The sequence below is a fragment of the Lissotriton vulgaris genome, chromosome 1_2, assembly GCF_964263255.1.
Source record: "Lissotriton vulgaris chromosome 1_2, aLisVul1.2, whole genome shotgun sequence".
NCBI lineage: Eukaryota > Metazoa > Chordata > Amphibia > Caudata > Salamandridae > Lissotriton > Lissotriton vulgaris.
The window spans coordinates 175478699-175489974 of NC_141686.1; the positions used below are offsets into that span (position 1 = coordinate 175478699).

The 11276-nt window shown below is 40.9% G+C and overlaps 1 protein-coding gene across 1 annotated transcript in view; it reads left to right on the top strand.

The window, feature by feature from the left end:
- OSBP (oxysterol binding protein) overlaps nt 1–11276 on the top strand; it is a 442669-nt gene that overhangs the window by 393964 nt on the left and 37429 nt on the right. The window lies entirely within an intron of this gene.

Genomic DNA, 11276 nt, shown 5'->3' on the forward strand with positions numbered 1-11276 from the left:
ATTGAATGGTCAAACAAATGGTCAAATTAATTGTAATGGTGCATCACAATCCCGTAGCGCAGTTGACCACATTGCGCCCCCTCAAGCTGTTCTTTGTGAACCATGTGGGAACAGGGGGGCATTTCCTCCAATAAGTGATGACCCTATCAATAGAAGCAGTAGGATGACAATAGGAAAGGATGGTATGGGCAATCAGAAGGGGGGCATTAACCAAGATAGGCCGTCTATGCAAGGGTTAATGCCAGTTAATGGCACCAATGATGTGAATAGAGATCTCAGTAAACCTGGTTCTAATTTTAACTCTGACGTTCTACATCTTCCACCAGCATCCGCCCCATATGTGCTTGTCCTAACTGGTGTCCCTGCGCTGGGTGTGGGATAGAAAGAGTCCTGGTCCGATCTCCAAAATAAGTCGGTAGACTGGCTCCACAAACATAAGAATTTTGATCAGCGCAGGATAGAGGAAATAATTATGGCCAGGAGAGTAGGGTGGGTCGACCATCAAATAAATGTATATAGATGGGGTCTGTACTGTTTTAAACTTTAGAAGACCCCAACAGGTCCGATGCCTATTATCTATTAGAGATCAGTCATTTACTCCCCTGACTAATATTAGCACACTTACACTGGGTTATTTTTATAAACCAACCTTAATCATTGAAACAACCAAGCCCCAATCGAATGGATATCATGTCCTCTCTAGTCTGGACTCACAAGATTGACCATTAGACCTGGTATCTAATGTAGAAGTTAATGATATGTCAACCCCAAACTTACCAATTAGATCTAATTGCTCCCCAGAGAGGATAATTACATCAAAAAGAGGCAATGGAGCAACCTTGAGTGTTATGAGCTGGAATGTGGCAGGTCTATGTTCAAAACTTTATAATCTAGATTGGATAAATATGATTAGGGAATATGACATTGTCATGTTCCAGGAAACCTGGGCCACAGAAGAACTATATATCGAGGGGTTCCATTGATTTAGTGTGACATCGCAAACACCGAGGATGGGGAGACCATCTGGAGGATTGTTTATAGTGATTAATGTGGCTGCTGGGGGAAGCTTTAAGGTAATTCCATCTTGTAGTTTAGATTAACAGGTAGTGCTCTATAAAAGAGTGATCCACTTCCATCTGATACATTTTTACAATAATGATTTGCAGTTCGTTCCAAACAAGAGTTTTATTAAGCTCTTTGATTTTATTTCAGACCTGGATACCCCGTCCAATAACGGGGACCTCTTGGGTATGTTACTGGGGGCGATTTTAATGCCAAAATTCCAGACACACAATCTGAAAAGGGGACGACCTATTATGGCCAATCTATCAGTAGAGGCAGAGAACTCGTCTGGTTTATAAGATCCTATAATCTGTCCAACGTTATCGACCTGGTCGTAGGGTCAATATAAAAAACAGAAGAGGGACCCTGAAGCCTAAAAAGGTTAAAGGGGGAGGGAACAACCCACCAGGGCAAATACAATCAAGAACAACATGAAAAAGGGAGTTCCCAAGTTTTTAGAAGGACCCCAAAGGGGGTTCCAAAGAACGGAATAAGAGTCGCCCACTGAACCACTCAAGAATCTCAGATCTTAAATCATTTTATTTATATCCATAGAAAAATAGAACACATTTTAATTGATTCAATAAGACACACAATTATTTTATAATATATATATATATATATATATATATATATATATATATATATATATATATATATATATATATATATATATAAATAGAGATCAAAACAATAAGATATAACATAAGCCCACGGGACACAGCAGAACACTAACAAATTGGCACGCAGATCATGCACTCATTCTAACAATTACTGACTCGCTCCCAGACCAAACACATTCATACTAAACTCAATCAAAAATCACATATACTCAAACAACCACGGAAAAGCGCCGATTCGCGTTTCGGAACCGTGCCAATATGGGGAATTCCTTCATCAGGGCGCATGACATAAAAAGCAATATTCGTTAAGGTCTCAATAGAGATCCTGTGACAGCATGATGTGGAACAGGTCCCCGATAGTATACGAGGGTAAGAAGAGCATATCTGTGGGAGAAAAAAACAAATTTAGTGAATGAGATAAGGGGATAGGATCAACAGAGACTAAAATAAAAGTCTCCAAGGGAGGAGGGAGCAAGTACTACCAAGCGCTAGCGTTTCAACCATATAGTAGAATAGTCCAAAGAACAATACAAAGAACAGATAAAAAGGACCAGAAACCCATACTTTACAGCAGAAAAAGAAACCACAAGTGAAAAAGAGAGAAATAAATAGCACCTCATAGTCTATGATCACAAACAATTCCCATATCAAGATGTTTAAATAACGCAGCCAGGCATACCAAGAATATTTGAAGGAGGGCTCCTTACAATAGGAAACCAGCTCGTATGTAAAATGCGGAACGGAATATCCGAGATCTCCCCAGATAGACAATAGTGTCGAAATAAAAATGGCTGCACCAAGGAATTGATCTAAGAAAGGTAAAACAATTTTCATCTCTTGATACAAGTGTACCACAAGCATGAATCTCTCAGGCACAGCAAAAAGGAACCTGTTTACATATCTACACTGATAAGCCAGTATAGAACTACAAGTAGGGAATGGCATTTTAAGAACTCAAAAACGGACATGAATGTTATCATATTGGTGGTCCAATAAAACCGCTGCACAGAAATGTCTTCTACTAGAAGTCCCGAGTGAGTAGGGAACTAGAGTAACACTCACCTGAAGGATAACGACAGGCTGAGAGAGCAGGGCGGGTATAGGTCAGACAACCTTGGAGTTGCACAACGTCCAGAGAAATGAACAGGGCGTGAGGAGAATTGCAAATGCACCGAGGCTCCACACTGAATTCTAAAAGACGTGTATAAAGGCACATATTTAGGTCTATCAAAAAATATATAAAAAATATATAACAAGAGAACAATTTAGTTCGTAGTCCTGACAGTACTGCTACTGATACGGGAAGCAGGAGAAAAAGGGGGGGGAGCTTTTCTACCATAATGCAGAGAAAATACACATGCGGAGTCGAGGTTTAAAAACATCCGCAGAGGGCAGCAAACTCACACCTGCCAATCGATATAGGGCAGATGTACAATGAGAGCCAAGCGGCGGTAGTGCGCAAAATAACCATGCTGTAAATACGGGTATAACGTCTACAAGAAAGAAAATCACCAAAAAACATATAAAGTGCATACCTATAGTGCGACTATGGATCAGGCAAACAGCTACCCAGTATTGGGGATATGGATTCCAGACGAGAACTGTACAGAAGGAATAAGAAAGAAAAAGAAAATAAGCCCAAAGATGCATAGAGAAGAAACCAAATACTGTAGTCCGGTGCCAGAGGAGTTGTATCAACCTACCTCGAGAGGGATTCTATCCGCGATTCGCCAGGAAAGTCTGCCACCCAGCCCACCGGGTACACGCCAAGACGACGGACAAAATGAGGTCCGATTTAAATATTTTCCGTTACGCACCAGAAATATGGGCCACCTGTGAATGATAGAGATCGATGGCGGAACCAGGTACTTCCGCCAACCAACTAGACCATAACAACATAAACTAAACCGGGCAGAACGTCAATGTCATCTATGAAAGGCGGAAGTGTTCAAAAAGCCATGTAAACAGTAATACTGCGAAGATCAATAATATAAAAGACAGGGGGTCCAATATCGTTCGCCAGAATTCGAAATAGACGTTCCAGCCAGTTACTGGAATCTGAAACAGAACAAATGAATCTTACAGAAAATAAAAAATAAAATGAAAAAAGAGAGTAAAATAAAAAAAGAAGGGAAAGCACAAAAGGTTAGATAGACCCGTGACTAATAGACAAACAACCGAACGAGTGACTCGGTGGATTGAGAGAGTACATACAATTACCTGAAAGCAATAAGTTGAAAAAGGATTCGAATAAAAGAAAACTAGACAGGTAAAGCACTAAACCAAAAATAACAACTTGAACAGGTTCAGGATCGATACTAAAAAAGTACAACAAAAAATAAAAGAAGCACTGCTACAAGCATAAGAGCAGAGAGAAAATACAAACCAGTCGGTGAAGAAGTAGACACGAACCAGAATTACAAGATTGCATTTTCCCACGGAATCTGCTAATTCAAACCCGAGACAGCCGTCCCCAGGGTAAACATCCAAAAGACTTCACTTTTTCCACGGAGAGCATCAGAGTTCCCATCTTTGGGATTATGGATGCGTTCAAGAATGAGCCATTTGAGGTCCGCAACACAGTGTCCCAAGGCTTTCCAGTGTGAGACCAATGGTGCACCCATACGCAAATTTCTGATACATGATTTATGCTCAGAAAAGCGTGTTCTGAACTCCCTTCCAGTTTCTCCCACGTAGCCTTTAGAGCAAGGACAGACCAGAAGATATATCACGTTACTCGTCCTGCAATTAGTCATTTATTTAAATTGAAATTTTCTCTTGCCCCATTCTAATTCTGGAGTAGTAATCACAAAATCACAGGCATGGCACCCGCCACATCTATGGCTGCCAGTGATGGGATTAGTGCCAGTGATGCTCCTTTGATGCGGGGCAGGTGGATTAACCAGGGAGGCTCTAACAAGCTAATTCCTCAAATTCTTATTACGCCGAAACGCAAAGATGGGTTTAGCCAGTTTTTCAGTTGTTTTGTCCATATTCAGGAGATACCATTGAGAGTTAATTATGTATCTCAATTTCTCATTAAAATTAGAATGGGTGGTTACCAGAACGAGTTTGGGTTCAATGTCTTTATCCTTAGGTTTGAGAAGGATTTCCCTGTCAAAGTATTTTGCTCTTTTGTAGGAGTCCCTGATCAATCTGTTTGGTTAGCCCCTATCAAGGAACTTAGTTTTCATTTCCCCAGCATGGAACTCGAAGTTACGCATATCTGTACAATTTCGGCGGAGCCTAAGGAATTGGCTAAATGGTATGCTATTCCTTTGGCTGCGCGGATGATAGCTCTCATAAATCAACAGGGTATTACGGGCTGAAGGTTTTGTATAGAGAGACATCTCTATATGGCCATTGTTCGCTTCGATCCATACATCCAGAAATTCAATTCTTGATGTGCTCATGTTGGCTCAGAATTTCAAATGTGGATCACAGAGATTTATCCAAAGGTTAAATTCTTCAAGTTGTTCCTGTGGGCCTTGCCAAATAAAGAAAATGTCGTCAATATAACGATTGTAATTAGTGACATTTTCGAAAAACGGTGCAACCTCTTTGTAGATATACTTTTCTTCAAAAGCGCCCATGTAAGCATTCGCTACATTGGGAGCACAGGCCGTGCCCATACTTATGCCAAGCACTTGTTGGTATATGACCTCATCGAACTCAAAGAAATGTTCTTTGAGCACGATCGCAAGACATTCCAAAATGAAGAGTTTCTCAGTGGGGCAATCAGAATTTTCCAGCATCTTTTTGACTGCCTCAAGGGCACCTTATTGCAGAATATTAGTGTACAATGCCTCGATATCCATCGAGACAAGTACTTCAGTCAATGGATTAAAATCCAAACCCTCAATCTTGGTGATCAAATGTCCCATATCCCGGACATAGGCAGGAAGGCGACAGATAATGGGTGCAAGACACGCGTCTATAAATTTAGAGAGTGGTTCAGTTAATGATCCGATAGTAGACACAATGGGTCTATATGGGGGAACCGAAAGATTCTTGTGTAGTTTCGGTAGTCCGTACAAAACCGGGATTTTAAAGAAAGTTTTTGTAAGAAAATCAAATCCTTGGTCTCCTATGGAGCCCCGAAGTCTAGCACCATTGGTTACCTCAAACATTTCTGACATTATTCTCCTTGAGGGATATGCAGAAACCTTACAGTAGTGTTCCGGGCGATTAAGCATGGACATAATCTGTTCTTTATAAATCAAGGTGTCAAGGACTGCAATCCCGCCACCCTTGTCGCTGGGTTTCACAGTAAGGGTGTGGTCATTGGAAAGTCTTTTGAGTGCTTGAAATTCATCATAGGTTAAGTTATAGGCAGGTTTTGGGACAAATTTGGTCAAGTTTTCCATTTTGGCACATACCGATTTTTCGAAGATGCTGATTTCTGGGCCAATCTGTTCAAGGGTAGGGGTGAAGATAAAAGGGGGTTGAAAACCTGACTGGTTGTTTACTGGTTCCATTTCTCGGCCTGAGAAGAATTTATTAAGCCTTATCTTTCGAAAAAAGGCCTGGACATCTTTATTTAATTCAAAGGCGTTGAAAGTAGCACTAGGTACAAAAGAGAGACCACGTGAAAGGAGATAAATAGTGGTCTTCTCAAGAGGTTTCTTGGACAGGTTAAAGATGGGATTAACGGAGGAATCATGATCTCGTCCTACTCCCTCCAATACTGATTCCGCCTTGTTTCCAGAAAACGTGGCGGATTCTCTGTTTGTTGGTAGCCTGTCTGTTGATAACCCGTCTGTTGATAGTTTGTCTGCTGGAAACGTGCCTTCTCTTGGGGTCTGAACCTCACGCTGGTGGAGCCCCGGCGGTTCCCTAAAAAATGATTCAGATGTCGGGGGCCATTGAATTGGCCACGTCTATTAGGAAAGTGTCACTAGGACCCGGTGTTTCTTCGTTATCTGACTCCGAAGTATCAGAGAAATTGCGAATCTCATTCACTAAATTTGTTTTTTTCGCCCACAGATATGCTCTGCTTGCCCTCGTATACTATCGGGGACCTGTTCCACATCATGTTCTCAGAGGATCTCTATTGAGACCTTATCAAATATTGCTTTTTATGTCAAGCGCCCTGATGAAGGAATCCCCCATATTGGCACTGTTCCGAAATGCGCGTCGGCACTTTCAGTGGTTGTTTGAGTATATGTGATTTTTGATTGCGTTTAGTATGAATGTGTTTGGTCTGGGAGTGAGTCAGTAATTGTTAGAATGAGTGCATGATCTCTCTCTATATATATATATATATATATATATATATATATATATATATAATTGTGTGTCTTATTGAATCAATTGAAATGTGTTCTATTTTTCTATGGATATAAATAAAATGATTTAAGATCTGAGATTCTTGAGTGGTTCTGTGGGCGACTCTTATTCCTTTCTTTGGAACCCCCTCTGGTCGTAGGGTCAACCATGACTAATCATCCAACTTCTAGGGGAAGGGGCTGCAGTTCTATCATAGATTTTATCTTTGTATGCCCTCTGATAGAAAAACAGTTAGTATCTGCTGAAGTTGTTCCTTCTAACTTTGGAGACCAAAACCCTATTAAGATATCGATACACACTGCCCAATAGGCGATTTTTCAGACTGAATGTGGGGCTACAAATCTAACGGTGTCAACTGACAACTTAAGATTGTGTTGGAAGGGGTTGACAACTCCGAAATATTTAGGAAATTGTCAAGGGACAAAATGTCCCTTATTGATTCCTGCCTCTCATTACAATTCCCATCAGTACAGATAATTGAGGATTTCGGTAAGCTTTGTCAGAGGATTAAAATCCTCCTCTCCAGACCCTCCCCTCAAATGCCACCTACCCCTAGATGGTTCTACCATGAATGCATACAAGCAAACAGGAATTTACGTAGGGTACTTTCAGCTACTCCGAGGTGCACAACAGAAGTTAAACTGGCCAGAAAGAAGTATAATGAGGTGATTAGAGATGGTAAGAAGGATCTCCTGAGTGAACGCTGGGACAAATTGTCTGAGGCTGCTAGCCAAAAAAAGGGCAACATCTATGGGCCAGTCTTCAACGCCGATTATCTGTAATATCTCTAGTGATGCATGGTTTGAACATTTTTCAGGAATCTATGCCTCACCACTCCCAAGTGAGGCAACCGTTACTCCGGGTAGCCCGGTACCTATAGAAATAAGTATTTTAGAAGTTGTAGAAGCCATCAACCAGAGCCTGGGTAATAAGGCGCCAGGTCCAGACGGGCTCCCTATCGATTTAATTAAGTGGAACCCGGACTTCTGGGCCCCTTTGCTTTTGAAGGTTTTTAATAATTTAACTTTCACAAAAGTACCCAAGACTTGGGCTAGAAGAATAATAGTCCCGATTTTTAAGAAGGGAGATCGATCTCTTCCATGCAATTATAGACCTATGTCCCTAATAGACAATACCCTTAAACTTTTAGGAAGAGTCTTGTATAACAACATTTTGGGATGGATAGAAGCAAATGCCATCTTAGATCCATGCCAGCTGGGTTTTAGGGGCAAGGTTAGAACCATCGAACAATGTCTCAACCTAAATCTAGTTGTCAGGAAATATACTATTGCACGGAGGACCCCCATCTACATGGCTTTTATGGATGTGTCCACAGCTTTTGACCTAGTGAATATCTGTGGGCAATCCTTTTGGCAGGAGGGTTGGCTTAAACATTGGTAAATTTCTTAGCGTATTTACATAAAGACCTCCAGGCTCAAGTAAGGATTGGCATGGGAGGTGAGGTTTCAGGGACCATTGATATTGGCAGGGGGGGTCAGACAAGGTTGCTTGTTGGCCCCCCTGCTTTTTATCATATATATTAATGGGCTGAATAGCTCTTTGAAAATGGCTACTCGAGATGTCCCATACATTAATAAGAAACCCATCCCTGTGCTCCTTTAAGCAGACAATGCGGTTCTTATAGGCCGCACTCCAAATTCCCTGCGTCTTCTTGTCCAAAATGTTAACAATTATATGAAGGAGTTAGATCTGTGGGTACATTTTAAGAAATCTTTTTTAATGTGTAGTGGGCCACTGGGTTATAGCCCATATTTTAACCAAAATTTGTGCTCCTGTGATGGGAGGAGTGAACAATCTATTATGCACTTTTTATTTTTCTGTAAATATTATATTAAATACTCTAAGCAGTTTTTTATCCATATTTTAACAAGAGAAGACCAATCACTTTGGATGCAGCGTATCGGTGCATATTAGATTTAGATGATGTTGAATTGATTCTCCGCACTGGCATTTTTCTTAAGACTGCGATAAGGGCGCGTAGGTCTATGATGGACCCTTGATTATGTGTGACACAACTTGAGAATTGTTTTAACCATTATATGTTAAAATGATGGCTTCGCTCTGTACTAGGCACTTTGGATATATGAAAATGGAATTTTAACCTTTGTACCAATTATTGTGATGTATTTATGTTTTTGTGCTTTTATGGGTACTATTGTATCCGAATAAAGTTGAACTGAACATGGAGATAGCAGAAAGCCAAATGTAGAAATTAAGAGAGCTTTTCTATTCCTCTGCCCACTTACACATGAATTCTTTGATGAAGCTCTTTAATTGCTTAGACAATACTAGGCGGTCCGTGTTTTATGAGGTGGTGAGTTGATCCCTATGTCGAATCTTGTACTAGAAAGACCACTCTTTCTAGGTCTCCAGCTTCAGGTTATGAAAATGATTAATACTGTCAATATCTGGCACATGCACCATAGTCCGTGAAAAGCATACTTCTTTCTATACATGATACTCACACTTGTAAAAAGATTGGCTACTTTCCCCTTGGACCTTTCACATCACATAACTGCCTTAAACCCTTTAAGACCACTCTCCAGTGTTTTGTTAAGGTTAGAGTATCGGTGAACCTGGCTAGAGCACATACTTTGATGTTTATGTTAGAGGCTCCATTGAATTAAATTTTAGGACTGAGATTTTAATAGTTTTGTAGAATACTAAGAATATCTAATGCTGTGAAAGGAGAGATGCTCTTCTAGGGGGTATGATCAATAAAGATACCCTTGACATACTGAAGCTGTCTTTTTTGTTTTTGTTTAGAGATTCTTGGGTGTGGAGTCTCTCCTTTTAAGACTTCTACTTTCACCGTGGCTGTACTTTAATCTGCCTCCAAACCAGGCTCTCAATTGCCTTATATATAGAGCTACCTTAGAAGTCAGCACCCCTCTCATCACGTGTACCGGTGAATAGGTAATGCAAATACCTTGCAGAAAACAATGCTTAACTACAGTAGACTTGTAAGGGAGTTGTAAATTTCCCTGGGTGAATCATAGGCAATCCTCCTACAGGGGAGACTTTTGCTACCTTTTTTTCGCTCCCATCTCCTCTTTGCTGCCTAGATAGGGAAGCTATATTTGGTTCTGACCACTTTCCCAGGTCCTTTGTCTGGTCTCAAAATGAGGTGACACACCTGTCAAAACCCTGCACTGCAGTACAAGGTGTGGAGACTGGGATCTCTGACCTTGTCTAGCTGCGAGAAACCTTTTGAGTAATAATCAGGCTAGCAAGGTTGAAGAAGTGTATCACTTATTCAGTACTTGATGTGGTGGATGAGCATCATGTTCTCATCTTTAGGTGGCCTGCTGCTTTTTCTTAAGGATGCATGCTATGGGTATGGCGGAATCATTTCTGAGCTTAGACTCCATGTGTGCAGAGAGAAAACTCCACCTGAAAGTCTACTAAGACTTTCTTTGTTTTAAAGGGCTCTTACATCTCTTCTGATCTTGCCTCTGCCTCTAATTTGCAGCACCATCTCTTTCCATAGTTAATGTCTATCCTCAACTCTACCTGCATCTCTATAGAAAGGCATGTTATAAATGGAACAAGCTAAAACTCTTGTGGCCAGCAGTATATTTTCCACAGCAAATGCCATTGTACCGTTGCCTTTGATATCTCCAGATTAGGTTCGCTCTGTACTCCTCAGCCCCTAGTCTGGTTAGCCAGAGGACCTTGTCCATTGATGATTTTCAAGCACAGGATCCTCCATTAAAGGACCCTCTGAAATTTCCTAAATGCATCACTTTGATAAGAGTTGGGATAGTCACTGCTATGCTCAAAGATCAGAGTAACATGAATACATATAACACTATTAAGCCATTCTTATCACACTCCTAGCTTCCTTTGCCAAGTTGATGCGACAAATCATTGCTAAATAGCTGTTGAATGTCCTGTACCTCGTGGGTACCTTTACAAACTCTCAAGCCAAGCCTCGCATAGGACGTTTTACAGAATCTGCCTAATGGTGGCAAAATAGAGGTATCCACTCTCACACACAGGATTTCTATCTGCTTCATTATTTCTGACACTTTTGGTACACATTTCCCATTGCTGAAGGCCTACAACCTAGGTGTCATTTTTGATCGAGCTCTTACCTTGTTTGTGGGCTGTTCTTTTTGAATCCTCGGTCCCACACTTTGGAACATTCTACCAGTGATGCTTCGGCAGATACCTAACTTTGCCATCTTTCTTGTTTGTTTATTGCTCAGTGCTCACCCTGCCTGCCTGTCTGTTCCTGTGCGATTCATAACAAACAAACAAACAAACAAAAGATCCATC